Source organism: Mauremys reevesii, linkage group 12 (genome assembly GCF_016161935.1).
Source record: "Mauremys reevesii isolate NIE-2019 linkage group 12, ASM1616193v1, whole genome shotgun sequence".
Taxonomy (NCBI): domain Eukaryota; kingdom Metazoa; phylum Chordata; order Testudines; family Geoemydidae; genus Mauremys; species Mauremys reevesii.
Genome location: NC_052634.1, coordinates 43531853 through 43551712, shown reverse-complemented (window position 1 = coordinate 43551712; position 19860 = coordinate 43531853). Strand labels below are relative to the sequence as shown.

The 19860-nt window shown below is 54.1% G+C and overlaps 6 non-coding genes across 6 annotated transcripts; 4 read left to right on the top strand and 2 right to left on the bottom strand.

Annotated features, from left to right (window-relative positions):
• The first annotated feature begins 1440 nt into the window (after positions 1 to 1440).
• Positions 1441 to 1513, top strand: TRNAR-UCG. The gene has a single exon. It is a non-coding gene; the product is annotated as a tRNA-Arg (tRNA).
• A 7267-nt stretch (positions 1514 to 8780) lies between these two features.
• Positions 8781 to 8874, bottom strand: TRNAI-UAU. Its single transcript has 2 exons — positions 8837 to 8874; positions 8781 to 8816 (listed from the first exon to the last, which is right to left on the bottom strand). It is a non-coding gene; the product is annotated as a tRNA-Ile (tRNA).
• Positions 8875 to 11393: 2519 nt separating this feature from the next.
• TRNAF-GAA lies at positions 11394 to 11466 on the bottom strand. The gene has a single exon. It is a non-coding gene; the product is annotated as a tRNA-Phe (tRNA).
• Positions 11467 to 12610: 1144 nt separating this feature from the next.
• TRNAR-CCU lies at positions 12611 to 12683 on the top strand. Its single transcript has one exon. It is a non-coding gene; the product is annotated as a tRNA-Arg (tRNA).
• Positions 12684 to 14994: 2311 nt separating this feature from the next.
• TRNAQ-CUG lies at positions 14995 to 15066 on the top strand. Its single transcript has one exon. It is a non-coding gene; the product is annotated as a tRNA-Gln (tRNA).
• A 1167-nt stretch (positions 15067 to 16233) lies between these two features.
• On the top strand, positions 16234 to 16315 carry TRNAS-CGA. Its single transcript has one exon. It is a non-coding gene; the product is annotated as a tRNA-Ser (tRNA).
• Positions 16316 to 19860: the final 3545 nt, after the last annotated feature.

Below are 19860 nucleotides of genomic sequence, written 5' to 3'. Positions count from 1 at the left end.
GCCGGGAGCTCCCGGGGCTGCGGCGCTGCAGGGTCTGTGAGCAATGACGTGGGGCTGCGGGGCCCTCCCGCCATCAAGGCCTGTTGGGAAACCCTGGGTCCATCCGCAGCAGCTGGGAGCTCTGGGGTCCGCTCGTAGGAGCTGCAGGGTCCATACGCAGTGGGGTGGGGCTGTGGGGGCTCCCCGGCCACCCATGGCTGCTGGGAGCTCCAGGGTCTGCCTGCGGGAGCTGTGGGGAGATGAGGGGTTTGGGGTGGAGGAGGGGGCTCCAGGCTGCAGGGTGGGGCCGAGGGATTCGCAGTGCAGGAGGGGGCTGTGGGTTGTGGCTGGGGGTGGGGGTCCCGGACGGGGTGATGGCGCTGGGGTGGGGCAGGGATGAGGGGTTCCAGGTGTGGGAGGAAGCTCTGGGCTGGGGCCGGGGGTTGAAGTGCAGGGGGGTGAGGGCTCTGGGGTGCAAGAGGGGGCTCTGGGTTGGGGGGGTTCAGGGCTGGGGCAGGGGGTTGGGGTGCAGACTTACCTCGGGCGGCTCCTGGTCAGCGGTGCAGCAGGGGGGACCTACTGGCCAGTTCCAGGGCACAGTGCGGTGCCCTAGGACACGTAGGGACCAGCCTGCCTGAGCCCCGCAGCACCGCTGACCGGACTTATAACGCAGTCACCCCACTGGGAGCTCCAGGGTCCCCCTGTCCCATGTGGTACCTGGGAGCTCTGGGATCCACTCACAGCAGCTGGGAGCTCTGGGGGCCTCCCGCTGCTCACAGTAGCTGGGAGCTGTGGGGTCCATCCGTGGTGGCATGGGCCTGTGGGAGCCCCTTCCGCCACTGGTGGCTGATAGCTGTGAGGCCCCCACCAGCCAACAGCTCCAGTCTTGCTGCCCCAGGGCTGAGGCGGAAAATGTCGCTGAGATCTCTGAAAGTCACAGATTCTGTGACCCCCTTTATATAATCTTAGCCTTAATCGTTGTTGACTGTCTCTCTCAATCTAGTGGTCTGTTCTAGGGCAGATGGGACAGGGAAGACAGAAGCTCACCCCCCAGCACAGGTTTGGGCAGCAATGGCTCTTGGGCTATTTGCTGTGCATGCAGAGGACTTGTCCAGGCCGGTGGAGCAGCTCAGCCAGATGAGGAGCTGGAAGAAGGAGACCTGAGCAGCCTGGAGATCCCTCTTTTTCTCCACAGCCACTGCCTGTCAGCAGGGTTCCCCCTCCTCCTCCTCAGTGAGACCAAATCTAAGCACCTAGATAGCTGGTCTGTCCGCTGCACCCCAGTCCCTCATGGCTGAGCCTCCCTGCCAAAGTCCTGTACCTGGCTCCAGATAATTGTCTCACATCTCGCTGGGAACTCGACTTCTTGTGCCCAGAGAGTCTTGCCCCACTCAGTAGAGGACCTGAGAAACACAGTGTCTGCCTTTTCCAAATAAGTGCTTGGAAAAGTTTTGTTCCTGTGACCACGTGGCCTAACGGATAAGGCATCTGACTTCGGATCAGGAGATTGAGGGTTCGAGTCCCTTCGTGGTTGTGCAATTTTACCTTTGTGCTGCAAGTCCTGATCCCTTCAGGGCTGGAACCTCTTCTTGGCCGCTCAGGCCAATGCTCTGGCTTCAGCTAGAGCCCCGGGAAGGAGTTGGGGTTTGGGTGTCACAAAGGCTGGGGCATGAGCCCCAGGTGCTTCCAGTCTCGCCTTTGCCCTTCCTGACTTGCCAAAGAAAATGGGCGGCTGCCCGGGCTAGCGTGTGGAGCAGTTTCCCTCTTCCAAGTGTGCGCCTGTCCCTGTGCTGGAGGGTACTTGCTACATAGCACCTTGGGAGCCTGGGTGTTTCTCTGCTTCTCGCCAGCTGGGGAAAAGCCTCTTGGGGTAAAAATCTCCTGCCCCACTGCAAAAGTGAGCACCTGGAGTGGGAACGGTCAGAGGCCCCACCAGGAGGCTGGCCCTGCTTTCCTGCCATCTTCTGATGTTGGCCACAAAGCATCAGCAGCTGGTTGTGGGTGGTTTTCAGTGGGGGTTCGGCATGCCAGGGAGCAGCCTGGCTGGGTGTCTCTGTGGCTGTCTGCTGGCCACGCATAGGCATGGTTCTCCTCTCCTCTTGCCCTGCCCTTGGTTGCTCTGTGGCTTTTAAGCCTTCCCTTGGAGCTGTCAGCACCAGCCGCCTCTGTCCTAGGTTCCCAGAGGAGGAGAGGTGCTGGGCTCCAGCCTGGGACTCTGCCTCCCTCCTGCCTTTCCCTGACTATGAAACCTGGCCCTGACACTCCTTTCTTCAAGCGCCATGTGGGCAAGAGGAAAAGTGTGGTAGAAAGCACAAGGGCCAAACTTGTGGGCATCAGAAATCCCAAACACCCAGTCAAACCATAGCCACTTCTAAACCCCATTCCAACCAAAGACCTGGCTCCAGTGGGTATGAGTCACTCAGCACAAGGTAAACAACTCATTCTTAGACAGCTGGAGATAGGAAAGCGCTTGGATCTCCAGGGTTTTACCATAATGTCCCACTGAGATTTGAACTCAGATTCCAGCATGCCAACCCTTATACCATGGGCCCAGCTTGTGCTAGTTTCTCTGAACATTGGTGACCCTATCATAGAATACCAGGGTTGGAAGGGACCTCAGGAAGTATCTAGTCCAACCCCCTGCTCAGAGCAGGGCCAATCCACAGACAGATTTTTACCCCAGATCCCTAAATGGCCCTCTCAAGGACTGAGCTCACACACCTGGGTTTAGCTGGCCAATAGTCAAACCACTGAGCTCTCCCTCCCTCACAGGCCCAGCTTGTGTAAGGGACTGTTGGCCCTTTACTAAAAGTGAGTGGGGTTTTTTTGGTTGGCTAGTTCCCAGTTCCAATAGAAGGGGGAAGGGTCAATGGGAAATCAGGACCCTGAGACTGACAGGCCCCTGGGGCAATGGTCACCAACTGGTAGGGAACAAGTGAGAATTTGTTAATGAGTAAAATTCCTGGTGAAAATTGGCAAAGCTGTGGAAATGTTGAAAAGTTCCAGTGAATTTACACATGAAGATACAAACAGAGAGACAAATAGAGAGAAAGAGAACATCACAGACTGCACAGGCCCACACAGACATAAACAAAAACCAAACCCACACAGCACACAGAGCCATATACACACAAGGGAAAGCCACACAAAACATAGAACAAATCCACACCAAAAAATACAGCAAAAGCCCACAACAAGAAAGCACAAAAACCACATACCAAAAGAATACTTAGCAAAAAACAATCTGCATGCAAAAGTCACACACACACAAAACTATGCAAGGCATCCACAAAAATTATACAGGACCCACATGCACATCAACACGACAGACAACAAAAACCCAACATACCGAAAGCCAGGCAGGGTTTGAGTCTCACAGTGAAGAGGGTGAGCACATAGGTGGTTTGGGGAGCAAAGACTGAGGGGGAGTCGGGGGCAGTGCTCTGAGCTCTGCTCGACCCCTCCTGACACAGGCGGCTGGTGGAGAGCAGAGCCTGGTAGATCTGTGGAATCTGCCCTGCTCTCTGTAAAGCAAGGGGACCTCGGTGTCTTCTGAGCTGCACTTGTATTTTCTGCAGGGCAAAATGATTGGCAGAAGCCATTTGCTTAAAGGAAACTAGTGCTGTAGGTGAGGTTTGAACTCACAACCTCAGCATGACTCCACTCAGCACTGCTCTGTAAAGACAGGGCACTAACCCATTGCACCACTGGACCCTGTTTTCAGGAGTTTGTCTCCATGTTCCATGGATGGATTAGCGGAGTGTGTGTGTGTGGGGGGGGGGGTGTTGGGGGTGTTTGCATTAGCTAAAACAAATCCATATTAAAGGCTGCAGGATGGCAGCAGCAGAGGTGGGGAGCCTCATTCCATATGATAGAGCTGGTTCCCCCTTCCGTTGCTGAGGGGAAGGTTGGTGCTTTGAGCCCACCCGGTGCTGGAACGTCCCATGGGGGAGATTAACAGGACTCTTGAGAAGAGAATGGAGGGGAAGTCTTTTCTATCCCTGCCTAGCTCCATTGGTCTCCTGTGGCCCTTTCGGCTCTCTGCTCCCCTGTTGGGGAGTTGCAGAGACAAGCCCCCATCTGGGGAGTCACCGAGAGGCTGTGTCCCATGGCGTGTGTGGGGGAGAGGGGTAGGGGAAGTGGTGGGGTGGGATTGAGCTCAAGGGGAGAAGGTTGTGTGTGACAGTGTGTGGGGGATGGTGTGTTCCTTAGGATAGAAATGATGGAAAACACAGGGGCAGTGACAGTGAAGCCCCGTGTCTGAGTATTATGACCCTGTGTGGTGCCGCCGTTTACCTTCCCCTCCTATGGTCTCAGCTTTCATTGAATCCAGCATTTTTTCACCTGTCCTCACCACAGAGGTGTCCCACATGCCTCAGCTACCGAGTGTCCCTCTTAGAGACGCTGAGGACTGGAACTGATTTCAGCTGCTGGACAGCTCTGCTAGGTTTTTATTCATTTGCACAGGAAAATGCTGAGTGTTTAAATTCATTTCAAGCCCCCGCCCCGCCTTCAGCAAACTCCTGAACATACTGGAGATGGGTCTGGAAATCGATTTTGATTCGAAAAAGTTTTTAAAAGGGATCACTTGGATTGGAATTAGGAACCCATTACTCTGCAGGGAAACATTCACCCACTGAACTCTACTCTCAACAGAGAGCGCCATGTATAGCCCAGAGCAGGGACAGTTTTTAACCTGGGGGTTAGTAAACTTTCTCGCTATACAAACACCACAGCTTACAAACTCCCCACCCCCGCTCTGTGTCACCAGAGCACAACAACAACTCTCCTTGGAGCACACACGGCTCCCCAGCTCCCTGCCCGTCAGTCTCTCCAGCGTTGCTCCAATCCTTTAAAGCAGGGTCTCAACCTCAATTTACCTTAGGGCCAGGGCCAGTCCTCCAGTCCTCCCAGTGGGCCAATAATGTCACTCATACTGCCCAGAACCTGCCCCCAAAACTCTGCCCCTCACCTGCCTAAGGCTCTGGGAGGGAGTTTGGGTGCAGAAGGGGTAAGAGGCTGGTGTCTGGGAGGAAGTTTGGGTGGGGGGAGGAGGTCTAGGGTGCAGGCCCTGGGCTGGGGCTGGGGATTGGGGTGCAGGGTCTGGGAGGGAGTTTGGGTTGGGGAGGGGGTCTGGGGTGCAGGTTCTGGGATGGAGTTTGGTTGATGCTGCAGGATCGGGGCTTGGGCTGTTGTATGGGGGAACAGGAGTAGGGGTGGGGTTGCAGGAAGGGGGAGGAATATTGGGGTAGACGGGAGGGGGGTGTGGGAAGGGGGAGGGGGTGCAGGCTCTGGAACGGATTTTGGGAACTTGGGGGTGCACAGGGAGAGGCTGCAGGCTGTGGGAGGGAGTTTGGGAGCTGGGGGGTGTGGAGGGAGGGGATGCAGGCTCTGGGAGAGAGTTTGGGGATGGGGGTGCAGGCTCAGGAAGGGGGTCAGGAGTGTGGCGCTTACCTGGGGCTCCAAGGCAGGGTGGGCTGGGGGTCCCATTGGCCACAGGGGTGATCAGGCAGGGGCAGTGCGCGGAGGCCCAGCCCCACCCTGCCCTGCCATGGGGAGGGGCCGGCAGCCACTGGAGTGAACAGGCAGATGCTGCTCAGCTCCGCTGCACTGACGGGGCCCCTGGGGGGGAGCGCCTGGGGGCAGCAGGTGGGGCCAAGGGAGTGACCTGGTCCCAAAACTGCTGGAGCCCCACGGGCAAGACCTGGGAACCAGGACTGCCAGCCAGACATACACCTTTAAGAGGAGGCGTCCCTCTGCCTGTCAAAAACTGATCTTCCTCCTTCAGTTCAGTGACAGCCTGAATTGTTCCTTATCCCGGCAGAGCCAGAGGACTGAAAGCAGCAACATCCAACCCCTGTGTAGCTCGCAGGAATGGACACAAACACTCCCTGGTATCTGAGGAGATGTTCAGCTTTGCCCTTAGTCAACTACAAGGCTAAAGGGAAAGGAGGTGGCGCCAGGTATAAAGAGTGAAACACGACACATCATAGTTATGCCCACGGTGGCTGCAAAATCTTTTGATGTACTTCTTCTTATCAGCAGTGTATTGTTTTCTCTGGAGCCTAGGCCTTGACCAAGAAATTTGTATCTTGATAAAATAATCGACTGCCCCTGGTGAAGGCAATGGACTTGACACCCACTGGGGTGTCCCTACACAGGTACAAGTACTAACAACAGTGGCTGCCTTTTAGCCATAGATTTTAATCGGGGCAATAAATACAAACCCCTGTTAAATCATTTCTCAGCCTGAGTCCTTCACCCACATTTCCTAGAGCATTGGGCCGCCATGTGGACGTTTCATTTCCGACCTCAGTTTCACACAGAGACAAAATTTCCTTTACACAGATCCATGAACAGCAAAACCTCCCTGTGTCTCTGGTCTGAGCCAGGGCATTCGATGCCAGTGAACCTTTTTCTCCTGCAATGGCGACGGTCAGACAGAGGGGTCATGGCACCTGTATCCCTGCCAGGGAGATATTGGCTCCGCTCTTTCTTTCTTTCTGCTGCTGTTGTTAGTCCATGAAACATCAAGGGTGGAATGCAAGGCTGAGTTCATGCACCAGCCCTCTGAAAAATTTCAGTGCCCCAGAGAAATCCTGCCCCCTGCTATTGGAATGATGTGCTGGAGATTTGACTAGGAAAGGGACTGTCTGAATTGTCAGAGTGGGGAATGAACAACAATCTACAGCAATGTCGTTCACACAAACACACTCTAATCCTGCTCCAGCCGGAAGGGAAATGGCCAGGAATTCTCGCTGTTCAGCCCAGGACACACTTACACTGATGCACAGCCGTGAGTGTGCTGGGGAAGCTGGTCTGGGCAAACAATTTGAAGTGACAATTTACTGAGAACAAAATCATCATGCAGTGAAATGGTTGCATGTCAAGTAGTTATGGCCGAGTGGTTAAGGCGATGGACTAGAAATCTCTTGGGGTTTCCCTGCGCAGGTTCGAATCCTGCCAACTACGCAAGCACTGCACTGCTGTTGTTATTATTGTAGTCTTAGTGCCTGAGCATCCACAGTGGGAACTGGAGATAAATCTAGTTTCACTCTGTCTACACTTAAAACGCTGCTGTGGCACTGCTATAGCACTTTGGAGTAGACAGTGACTGGAGGGATTTTCTCATCCCTGTAATAGCTGCATGGACAGAACAATTCTTCCTTTTCTTTAGCACTATCTAACCCAGGCTTAGGTCACCTTAACTATATGGGTTTGGGGGGGGGGGGTCACACCCTGGGAGACATCGCTTTGACAGTTCAGTGCCCAGCGTACACCAGCCCTTAGATCCCTCTGGGTATTTCAATGCAGGCACTGACCTGTGAGAGGAAAACATCAGCTCACAAAGACAGAGACTGAATTTCCCACATTTAATCTCGCTGCACTTTCCAGAAACTCACAAAATTCAATTCATTCTTGCTAGGACAGAGAACAAATAAGTGATACTAAGTTTTTGGCTTGATTAAATAAAAGTAAGTGTTTAATTAATATAGTAAAAATCTGTCCTGATTCCTCTAACTAACACCATAGCGTGAAATAGGAACAGAGACAAATCTTGTCAGTGACGACTAATTTCACAAATGATCTTCCCATTATTAATTTCCACAGTGCCCCGAGTGGAGGTCTGGGCACCTCCAATGTCATTGCTCTGCGTTCACCTTCCCCTAGAATTGTTCTTGGACATTCGACTTCCTCTGCGGCATGGGGCTCGGGTCACTTGCTGGAGGATTCCCTGTACCTTGAGGTCTTTAAGCCACAATTTGAGGACTTCAATAACTCAGACATAGGTTAGGGGTTTGTTACAGGAGTGGGTGAGTGAGATTCTGTGGCCTGCGTTGTGCAGGAGGTCAGACTAGATGATCATAATGGTCCCTTCTGACCTTAAGTCTATGAATCTATGAATCTATTCCCAAATTTGGAAAACTGTGCAGTTCAGCATGAGAATAGTGACCCCGTCTCCTTCCTGCACCTGCTCTACATTGCTCCACAGCAGTTTCTCCACCTGCAGAGTCACCCCAGCACCGCAGTGCAGCCGCCCAGGGTTCAGCAGGGGCCCCTGGCAAGGACAGTGGGTGCAGCTAACAGCCCGGTGTGCCTGGCCCTGAGGCAGCTGTAAAAAAGCAACACTCCCCCCAGAAGTACAGAGACTGAATTCCCCAACTTTAACATCATGACCCCTGTAGAAAGCCACACGTGTCAATTGTATTTTCACAGGGAGATGCAAAAATCAAGTGACACCAATTTTTAAGTTGAGTAAATAAAGTTGAGGAGATAGTTATTAACCTCCCAAAAATATACTAAAGATCCATCAACATAACACCTGAAGGTGAAATATGAACAGAGACAAACCTTGCCAGCAAAGGTTCATTTCCCAAACGATCCTCAAAATGTTACTAATTCCCACCCCTCCTCCGCAGGAGCTCTGTGCAGTGTAAATGTTCTGCAGGCAGCTTCCCATTCAATGCTGTTGTGGGACATTCCCAGACCTGGAAATGTACCAACGACAGAATTTGAAGAGCAAACCTGGCTCCCCGCACCAGGCGGGATTTGAGTGTTTTGTCCCTGTCACTTAGTCTTTGTCAATAATACAGATGCCAGGGGCAGGACTCCAGGCTCTGCTTGAGGGATCCTGGCTCAGGGCTGAGGGAGGAGAAAGGATTGTAGATTCTGACCTGGAGAGGAGGTAATAAGTGAAGGGGGCATTTTTTATTAGCCCCCTCCTGAGGGTCCCCAGGGCTGGAATTCTACCTTCCACAGGCCAAATGAGGGGGTGACACCACTTGGTTAATGAAAACCAGTGCTCCAGGTGAGGTTTGAACTCACAACCTCAGCATAGCTCCTCTCAGCACTGCCCTATAAGTACTGTGCGCTAACCAATTGCACCACTGGAACACCTGTTAATTAGGATTCTCTGAGACTCCTCGGTTGATACAGGCGACGGGTGACCCCAAAACAGTCTCAGTGGGGCTGAGAACAGGTAGCGACAAGTATTGTACTCGGTGGGGTGGATTCTTCTTAAGGCTTCCAGGCACCATTTGACCCTTTTGTTCTTCCCTGTGTAATAACAGAGCTGGTTAAGACTCAATGGAGAGTCTTGCTGCAGACCAACAGGTCTGAAATCACTGAGAACCAGCTCTAAGCATTAGTCCTGCTTTGGGACAGTGTCTCTCATGCAACAAACTGCCCAGTCTGCACTAGCAATGAGGCTCCCTCACTAACAGCTGAAATCAGGCAGAGCTGTGTGACGTGCAGGGCCCCAGGGGTGCCTGAACAGGGGGGAACAACACCCCAGGTGCCCAGAGGAGGAGAGGTGTGTTGGGCTCCAGCCTGGGACTCTGCCTCCCTCCTGCCTAGCCCTGACTGTGAAGCCTGGCCCTGGCCCTCCTTCCTTTAAATGCCAGGTGGGCAAGAGGAAGAGAGTGGCAGCTGCAAGTACAGGGACCAAAGTTGTGGACATCAGGTGAAGCAGCAAGAAACAACCATCCGGTCAACCCGCAGGAATCTCTAGCCAGACTGTTAAGTTCTGGGACCCCCAACCAATAGCCGCCCATTGAACCAGCCAGACCAGAGACCTATCTCCAGTGGCCATCAGTCACCCAGCAGGAGGGAAAAACCTCACTCTAGTTCACCCTGAAAGAAGGTAGCCAAACACATTGAGCTCCAGTGCTTTGTAGCAAAGCAACGTATTACCACGAGGTCTCACTAAGATTTGAACTCAGATTCCAGGATTCAAAGTCCCGAGTGCTGCCCATTACACCATGGGACCTGCTGCTGTTTCATTTTCTAGACCCCTGTGACTCTTGGCTGGTTTGCACTCTGCACTTATTGCTTCCCACCATCAGCTTCCTCTCGCGGGTCTCTCTCTCCTCCTCCAGTGACTGTGGTCCTGCACTACCGGATCCGTGGGTCCTGCCCTGAGTCCCTGCATCCCCCTGCTTTGTCTCCGTTCCATGCAGGCTGCAAAAATGTCAGGGGAGTCTGCTCCTCCCTTCACTCGGTGCTCCCGCTCATATCAGCCAACTGCAGCCTCATCACCTGGAACTCAGGCAGCTGTCGCTTGATCCGATCGTACAGTCACACACTGACTGGCTCCCCTGCCTGGATGCTCTTGTGGAAATCCCACAGGTGACACTGCAGGACTTTACACTGTTGGTTTCTTTAATGTTGTGGTGTTTCCCCAGCCGCCGGAACAAAGCCGCCAACTCCTCCCTCACCGACTCCCACCAATCCCCCTGGTAACCACAGAACCCTCTGATGCTTTCCTGTTCTGCCAACACCTCCAGGCCTCGCCCCCCTGCTCCTTTATCTTGCAAGCTCTGGCTGTTCAGCTTCCAATATCCTCTGCCCTGGGTCAGGGAATTGCCCATATTGAGCACACGGTGAGAGCTGCGTGATCCGAACTGTCCATTGGCTCCACCCTGCACTGGGCTGTCGACGTGCTCTCCTTCACGGAAATCCGGTCAATGCGACTCCTGGCCTGTCCCCGCAGAAAGGTGTATCCCCTCTGCGGCTGGTGTGAGCTCGGGTCAGCGGAATAGGAGGTTACTGCCCACCCTCCACTGGTTCACTGTGCAGAAACACGTTCTCTAAGCCAACCTCGCTACAGACCTGCGCCAGGTAGTGCTCATCATAGAAGAGTTTCCTCTGACGGTCGGGAAAACAGGACCAGCAGTCCTCAGGCCGGTGCAACAATTGAAATCCCCCCCGACACCAAACACCGTGCGGTCCAGAAGAAGGGAGCCAGTTCCTTCATAGAACTTTCCTTTCATGCCTTAACTGGGGACCATACACACTAATATAGCCGTAACCAGTGCCATGGAGCACAAAGCCACCAGTAATGCCCTCCCTGGTCGGAGCTCCAGCCCCTTCTGTACTCGCACCGCGAATGTGAAGAACAAGACACCAACCCCATCATTCTTCCCTGGCCTGGAGGTCCAGAGAGATGGGCCCTTCCCCCAATCACCCTCTGCCCATCAAGCTACCCTAGAGTTGTTAATGTGCATTTCCTGAACACCCACCATGGCCAAGCCCAGCTGCTCCAAGACACTGGACATCAAGTGCCTCTTCCTGGGCCCCCAACTCCCTTCCACATGGCCACTTTCACACATGCCCCTTCCCTGGCACTGCCCTCCCTCAGCTGCACAGAAGAGTTTTCATCCTCTCTACCTGCCTGTCACTGCCCAGCACCCCCTCTAGCACTCTCTTCCTGCCATATTGGGTCCACCAATAACTCACTTAGGAGAGACAGCTCTTGTCCCTCATTGTTAAATGTCAGGCCAGCCAATTAGGGGTGGAAGCCCACAATATCTTTTCCTACTGCAGAGCCCAAGCTCAGGGATTCATCTTGGGTGCAGGGACCACTGTGTTCCCAGAAAACAAGCCACCACTGTGCAAAGAGGGATGAAAGGGCCTGCCAGAGCCTGGGATTGAACCAGGGACTTTTAGATCTTCAGTCTAACGCTCTCCCAACTGAGCTACTTTGGCAGCTGCGTGGTAGCATTTTGGCCTGTTGCTTCTCTGCCCAAGATATTTTTGCAGCAGTTGCACACAAAAAGGACGTCATTGGGAGCAGCCCATGAAGACAAGACTCGCTTTTGCCTGCCTTGCTCAGCTTGACTTGCTGCCTCACCCCGTTCCTGCCCTAGTGCCCGGGTTGACCTGGTGGTGGAAGGGGACTGGGGGCCAGTGGTGTGGGGAGGAAGTTGAGCTGGACCCTGAGCTAGACTAGACCCTGGAGGCGAGAATCTGGCCACCGCTTGCCGCCCCACCCTGTTGTCCTGGCTTCCCCCACTGGGCGTCATTTCGGGAGGGAAGTGGGGCTTCTGCCTCCCCTCCCCGATTTTCACACCGCAGAGGAGTGTGAACAGGAAAACGAACGGCTGCTCCACACCCCCACCGGAGGAACCCGGCACCCTTAGCTGCTCCCCCTGCTCCCCCCCCGAGCTGTGCTACCGAGTGGAAGCGTCCTGTGCCCATAACACAGAGGTCGATTAATCAAAACCCTCTTCTGCCAGCACCAGGCCTCCTGCTTCTTACACTGGGCCTGCAAGCAAGGGGGCGGCTGGCACAGCACCAAGAGTCTAACCTGTGAGGCAGGAGGCGGCTGACGCCCGCAGCCTGCTGGGAGCTCCCAGAAGTTATTAAGGGACAGAGACTCCTCAATGCCCTTAGTAACAAGGGTTTGGGGGTCACCGAGGCCAGTAAGGGGGTCACTATGTCAGCCCTATAACCCTGGGGGTCAGGTCACTGTGCAGCTTTGAACTAGAGCTCGGATCCCAACAACCAACCAGCAGCCCACAGCCTCCCCCTGGGTCTGCCCCACCTGGTTACTCCTTACAGGCCGACCTTACCCCCCTTCCAGCTCCGGATTCGCCCCCTAATCATCCTACTGCCACTCAGAGCCACAGCCGTGGAGGTGCTGAAGGAGGGAGGGGTGACTCTAGGGTGGGGTTCTTCTCTAAAGATGGCTGGCAGAAATGTGGTGCTCAGCTCTGTCAGCCACCTGCCCAGGTGCCTCGCTGCCAGGGGATGCAGACGTTTCTGTAAATGGTATTTGGCTTCTGAGTGAATGTGAGGAATGTGCAATCCTGAGAGGGAATTTCCATCCTTCTTTTTACTGTTTTTCAGGGCCCCAGTGGCCTAATGGATAAGGCATTGACTTCCTAAGCCAGAGATTGTGGGTTCAAGTCCCATCTGGGGTGGAATAACTTCTTCTTTCTTGTATATTGCAACAAAGCCTTGGTGTTATTTTCCCCAAGGAAGCTGGGAGACGTTTGAACCCAAAGTACTGGATCTTGGGAGGAATCCCCCAGAAACAGCATCTTCCACTTGACAAATCCTTTCTAGACCCATCAGTAGCAAACACTTACTACTAGTGTTTGTCTGAGAATAGAAGGAAGGGGAGTGTTTACTCCGACACCTCAGTGAGTGACACAGACAGAAAGAGCAAGGCTGTCCTGAAAGAGAATGGATCTGTCTGGAGACAAAGCAGAACCTGAGAATGAGCAACAGTGTGAAAAGAAGAACTTCAAATGTGTGTTAGGTGTTAGTTAGGTTGGTCTGACAAATTTCAAGAAAATACCAATGCTCAAAGACTGATGCGGACACTGGCTGCTTCTGATCTTTTACTGAGAGTTCATTGAGAAATATTTTCCTTAACTATGTTATGGAATATTGGGTGGGCTATGAAGGCACCATTCCTCCTGCTTTCGCCCTTGGAGACAACACAGCTACATGGCATGCGGCCAATGCTCACCTTCCAGTCAACTGCTAGAGAAGACAACACAGATAGGGATGGCAGCAGGGCAGACTGGAGCTCCGCGGAGATGGTGGGACCAGGTCTCATCAACGGGGAGGTGGCCACCCCACCATGCACAAGGCTGAGCCAGCAAGTGTGGTGTGCACTTCACCATGCCCCTACTCACTGCACATGGTGGTGGAGGGCAGTTACTGAGTTTGGTTCGTCTGGCAAATTTAGGGCTTGGCTACACTTGCAGATGTAGAGCGCTGGGAGTTAAACCACAGCAGGGAAACCGCTGCCGTGTGTTCACACTGACAGCTGCAAGCGCACTGGAGTGGCCACATTAGCAGCTCTGGCAATGCCACAGAGAGCAGTGCAGTGTGTTAGCTATCCCAGTGTGCAAGTGGCTGCAACGTGCTTTTCAAATGGGGGACTGGGGTGGAGTGTGACAGGGAGTGTGTTGTGTGTACATGGGGGGAGCGACAGTGTGTTTGGGGGGCTGAGAGTGTGTCAGCATGCTGTCTTGTGTGTTCGGACAGCAGCAGACCCCCCTCTCTCACACACACTCACAACAGCAGCATTCCACACTAATGGTTGCTTTGTCCCGGAGCAGATAAGCAGCCGGCTGTCAGAAACGGAGCTTTGAAAGGGGATATCCGCATGCCTGCAGCCGATTTCAAAACAATGACCAGAGTGGGCACTTGACTTCAGGGGATTATGGGACATTTCCTGATGCCAAACATAGTGCAGTGATGCAACACGTCGTCCACACTGATGCCCGGGCGTTTCAGCAGGGCTCAGCGAGCTTTATACTTCTCATGGAGGTGGATTACCCAGAACGCTCCACCTGCAGAGCCCAGGCGCTCCATGTGCCTTGTGAGTGTGGACACCTGAGGAGTTAGGGCACCCGGGGCTGCTTTAATGTGCTCTAACTTGCAAGTGTAGCCAAGACTATGTCACTTGTGTGACTTACTTGTGCTATTGTAATAAATATAATAGACGTGCAATGGTCAGAAATTGCACCAGCAGAGAAGTATATTACAGGGAAACCATAAGGAAATTAAGAGTTTAAATTATCCTCCACTTGTCCCACGTCCCACTAAAATGAATCCAACCCACAGGTCACATGGGCAAAAGTATCGGTGTCAGGATGCTACATTGTTAGCATAGTAAATGAAGCTGCAAAATAAATGATGTTTAAATGACCTCACTCTATTTTTAACAATCCGGTATTAAGAGGTAATAGATACAGATGGACATGAGGCAGGGTCGCTTGGAGGATGAAGCCTTTATGCTTCCATCACCCGCCACTGTCAAGTTTGAGCCAGTTAGGACAAGTCAGCAAATAAGAACAACCTCAGGTCTCAGTAACTGCTGCAGGTAGCAAAGTCCTACAGGGAGCAGTTTCTGGCACTACACCTGTGCAGCTCTGCTCCCCGGCTCTTCTCGGGCTCCTGCTGTCTCCGTAGCTCCGCCCCACTCTGGCCCAGGCAGTTCCAGCTCCCATGGAGGATGGGATCCCCTGGCCTGGTGACTCCCTCATTACACTGCCTGGCCTGTCAGTGCGGCTAACTTGGAGCTTTGGCCTCTCCCCATTGCCCCTGGGGACTGTCAGTCTCAGGGTCCTGATTTCCCATTGGCCCTTCCCCCTTCTATTGGGACTGGGAACTAGCCAACCAAAAACCCCACTAAGTTTTAGTAAGGGGTCAACAGTCCCTTACTCGAGCCGGCTCCATGAGGGTCACTGATGCATAGAGACAGCAGCACAAGCTGGTCCCATGGTGTAATGGGCAGCACTCAGGACTCTGAATCCTGCAATCTGAGTTCAAATCTCAGTGGGACCTTGTGGTTCACAGGGCTCAACTTCCCTGTTGCCAGCTGTGCAAGAGCAAATCTTTCCCCTTCTGCTGGGTGACTCACCCACTTAGGGCCAGGTTGTGATGGCCACAATGGGTTGAGGCTCTACAACTTGTTACCCTGGTTGCTGGGGATACCTGCAGTCATGTGGTTTGACCAGATGCTTGGGATTCTCACAGCTTCACCTGATGCCCACAAGTTTGGCCATTTTGCCTGCAGCCACATTACCTCTAGTCCACCTGGCACTTGAAGGAAAGAGTGCCAGCAGGGGCGGCTCTAGGAATCCTGCTGCCCCAAGCAGGACGTGCCTGCGGAGGTTCCGCTGGTTCCGCGGTTCCGGTGGACCTCCCGCAGGCATGACTGTGGAAAGTCCGCCGGAGCCGCCTGCCGCCCTGCCGGCAAAAGGCCACCCCAAGCGCGCGCTTGGCGGGCTGGGGTCTGGAGCCGGCCCTGAGTGCCAGGGCCAGTCTTGATAGTCAGGGCTAGGCAGGATGGAGGAAGAGTCACAGGCTGGAGCCCAACACACCTTTCCTGCTCAGCGCACCTAGAGCAGAGGTGGCTGGTGCTGACAGCTGCAAGGGAAGGCTTAAAAGCTACAGAGCAACTGAGGGCAGGGCCAGAGCAGGAGAGGACCATGGCCAGCAGGCAGCCACAAAGACACCCAGCCAGCCTGCTCCCTGCCCAGGGGCGGCAAAGGGATAGACAGGTGGGGTGTATGGACAGAAGAGGCAGCGAGCCTAAAATCTAAAAGGGGAGTGTGGGGTCTAGTGGTCAGAGCAGGGGAGGGGAGTTTGTGGTCAGAATTCCTGGGTTCTATCTCCAGCCCTGGGAAGGGAGTGGGGGCCAGTGGTTAGAGTATGTGTCGGGGGGAGAGCAAATATTGGGACAGTCCCGATAAAATCAGGACGTCTGCTCACCCTACGTCAGGCTTCAAGTTGAGAATCATTTCCCCTTCCTGCTTTGTGGGACGGGAGACTTTTAAACGTGCTCTCTGTGCGACTGCACATGGCTAAGCAAAGGGAACGAACCCCCAATCCCCCCTGTGCTTTGGGAGCCAGGTTTGTGGTGGGAATTCTGTAGTTCAGATGACTTCACGCCTGGGCATTGTGATTCTTTACCAGTTTCTCTGGCATTGGGGCAGTTTTGTGCTCACAGCTGTGATGGCCGAGTGGTTAAGGCGTTGGAGTCGAAATCCAATAGGGTTCCCCTGCGCAGGTTCGAATCTTGCTCACAGCGAGGCCTGTGTTTTAGCCAGTCCCTCACCCGAGCAATACCTCTGTACAATCCCGAGACACTCTCAATTCTCTCCCCACCTCAAGTAAATCCTGTTCTGCTCCTTTCATCGAGATCCCTGGGACACCCCCTCACACTGTGTCCCTGAGGTATCAGGCAAACTCTCAGTGCCTGAAGCCTCTGCCACTCACCTGGTGCCCCATAGATCAGCCATAGCCCTGGTTCTGCTCCTCTCTCTAGGGTGTGAAAGGAGCCAAGTCATTGACTCCATGGGAGCTACGGGGCTGCAGAACCAACAGAGGAAAAATAGGTGCTCAGCGCCCACTGGCAGCCAGCTCCCCCCCCCCACTACAGGCCTTGCTGACAAGCTCCTCCTCTTCCCCTTCAGCACCTCCCACTTGCCAGTGATCAGCTGTTCAGTGGGGTGCAGGAGGCCCTTGGCGGGGAGGAGGCGGAGCAGAGGCAGAAAGAGGTAGGGGAGGGAGAGGAATGGGGCAGGAAGGTGCAGGCCAGGAAGAAATGGCACCAGGATGATCCCCTGCTGGCCACTCGCAGGCCTGGGTGCTCACCGCTCCCCACGGTTTCCAGGGAGACCCCTAGTGTGCCAGCCCTTCTTGAGGTCACCATCTCTCTGCAAGGGTCAAGCCGCAGACTCCTCCGCCCCTGGGACTGCTCGCTGCAATTCCCCAGGGGACCCTGTTACTGCAGAGTCCTTCTCACTGGTCACACACATCCCAGGGGTTAATCGCCCCTGCAATCGTCCCTTCGTTTTACTGCTCCCCAGTCACTTACTGCAGGAAGTGCTGTCCAAGGGGCGCAGTAGGTCCCGCCGCTGCCACCAGCTGTCACGGAGTGTGGGGGAGTCCGGCCCTGCACCCCTCTTCCTGGGACTCACAGTGACTCTCAGCCAGTCAGTAAAACAGAAGGTTTATTGGACAACAGGAACACAGGCTACAGCAGAGCTTGTGGACACAGCCAGGACCCCTCAATCTGGTCCTTATGGAGATTCAGGGAGCATAGATCCCAGCTTGGGATTCCCTGAATTCCACCACCCAGCCCCAAAACCGAAACTGACCCAAACCCTCTCCAGCAGGCTCTCTTCACTTTGTGCAGCTTCCCGAGCAGAGCTGTTTACTCCCCCTGCCTAACTCAGGTTACAGGCTCAGATAGAGACCATCACCTAAAGTCACCCCCTGCTCTCCCATCCCCCACACAAAAAGATACTACTGCATCACGCCCTCACTCCCAACCCGCAGCCCCCTGGGCTCCCTGCTGAACTTCCCAGTCACTGCGCTGCTGGTGCCCCTCACTCCCAACCCACAACCGCTGCTATCCCAGTCCTGACCTCCAGACTGACAGCTCTGATGGTGCCCCTCACTCCCGACCCACAGCCCCCTGTGCTCTCTCCAGCTCTGATGGTGCCCCTCACTCCTGACCCGCAGCCCCCTGGACTCCCCACTGAGCTCCCCAATCACTGCGCTGCAGGTGCCCCTCACTCCCAACCCACAACCGCTGCTATCCCAGTCCTGACCTCCAGACTGACAGCTCTGCTGGTGCCCCTCACTCCCTACCCGGAGCCCCCTGGGTTCCCTCCAGCTCTGCTGGTGCCCCTCACTCCCGACCCGCAGCCCCCTGGGTTCCCTCCAGCTCTGACGGTGCCCCTCACTCCCGACCCGCAGCCCCATGGGTTCCCTCCAGCTCTGACGGTGCCCCTCACACTGGGTCGGTCGGGCTGGGGCGCGAAGCAGGGCTGGGTGCGAGCCGCGGCTGGGCGAGGTGCCGCCCCTCTCCCAGGGGGCGGCGGCGACTCTGGACGCGAGCCGGGCCCTTCCTGTGGATCTCCCCAGCTGCGGCGGGCGTCGCTCGCCTCTCCCCCATCCGCGGGGACGGGGGGGGGCCGGCGTTCCGCCTCGGCTGACGCCTAGCAGCTGACTTAGAACTGGTGCAGACCAGGGGAATCCGACTGTTTAATTAAAACAAAGCATCGTGAAGGCCCGCGGTGGGTGTTGACGCGATGTGATTTCTGCCCAGTGCTCTGAATGTCAAAGTGAAGAAATTCAATGAAGCGCGGGTAAACGGCGGGAGTGACTATGACTCTCTTCGGCTGTGTCAAGAGTCTAGTTACTGGGCAGCAGTACTGAGACCTCAACCTCCCCGTGGTCCCGCTGGACGACTCATTGGGTGATGAGTTGACGAACTGAGGCTCAGCTGCTATTGATATCCCGACCCCATTGTCCTGGTACACCGGCCAGGCAATAGTATAAAACGGTGGAAAACCACAAAATGATGGTGGCACTAGATAGTGCCGGAAATAGCCCAAGTCGAGGGGCTAACTCGACTAACCGAAGCAAGAAGACTGTACCTTGGGGCAGGTGCATCTTCCGACCCAATGAGCCCTTGGCCCGATATCGAGCCAATGTCGCCACAGTGGCCACACAAACTGGGAGCCCTGTGAACACTGAAAGTGAGGCAGACAATGTCCAGCATGCCTCACAGACAAAGGAGGTACACTCCAAACCCCGTATCTCAAAACCAAAATAAATGGCTAACAGTCACTCGAAAGAAGCAGTGGATCGGCCCAATCTGCACAACAGAAATCATAAGCAGTGCTTTTAAAGAGACTGTAAAACCCACCTGCCTGCCAAATCCAGACCTCTCCTTAATCACATCTGGTGAAGAGGATTTGGACACTGAAGGACCAAGTACAGAAACAAGCGAGAGCCACACAATTACCACTATTGAGGAGACAGTGGAAACAATTATAAATGGAACACAAGAAAAGACCCTAATCCAACTACCTAATAACAACCCAGCGTGCCCCTTTGTGGTGATCATGTTGGCAAGCCAATTGCTCTAAGTGTCCACCTCAAGCGAAATCACGGTGGAAAATTGGTCGAATTTCAATGTTCCATGTGCAACAAAACTGATTCCAAAGCACACAGCATCTTGTGCCATATTCCAAAATGCAAAGGGAACATGAACGATCGGGTGACTAGGCTTGCAGAACATGTAACAAACAATTTATCACCAAAAGTGGGCTCTCCCAACATAAGAGAATAGCCCATCCAGCGATACGGAACCAAGAACGTATCGAAGCCAGTCAGCCCAAAACAACCTCCCAACGTGGCAAACACAACAGCTGCTGGACTGTTGAAGAAGAACAGCTCCTCGCTGCCTTCAATAACATGTTCTGGGGCAAAAGGAACATAAATATCCTGATCTCGGATCACATCCAAACAAAAACGGCTAAACAAATAAGTGAAAAGCGTAGACTGCTGGGCCTCATTAAAAAAGCTGCAGTGACAACAACGGACCCATTACCTGCATCAAGCACATGCCATTTGGAAGTAAAAACTGGTAGCCTTATTACCACTACTGGACTGAAAGACGCATACATGTGCAAAATAAAGCAAAATATAGTCAACCAGGGCCAGATAAAATTTGATTCTGAAATCATAAACGCATGGATGGCTGGAGACTCCAATATAGGATCGCTTGTCGAGTCCACCTCTCTTGATATCCTCTCCACCTTCCTGATGGAAACACCT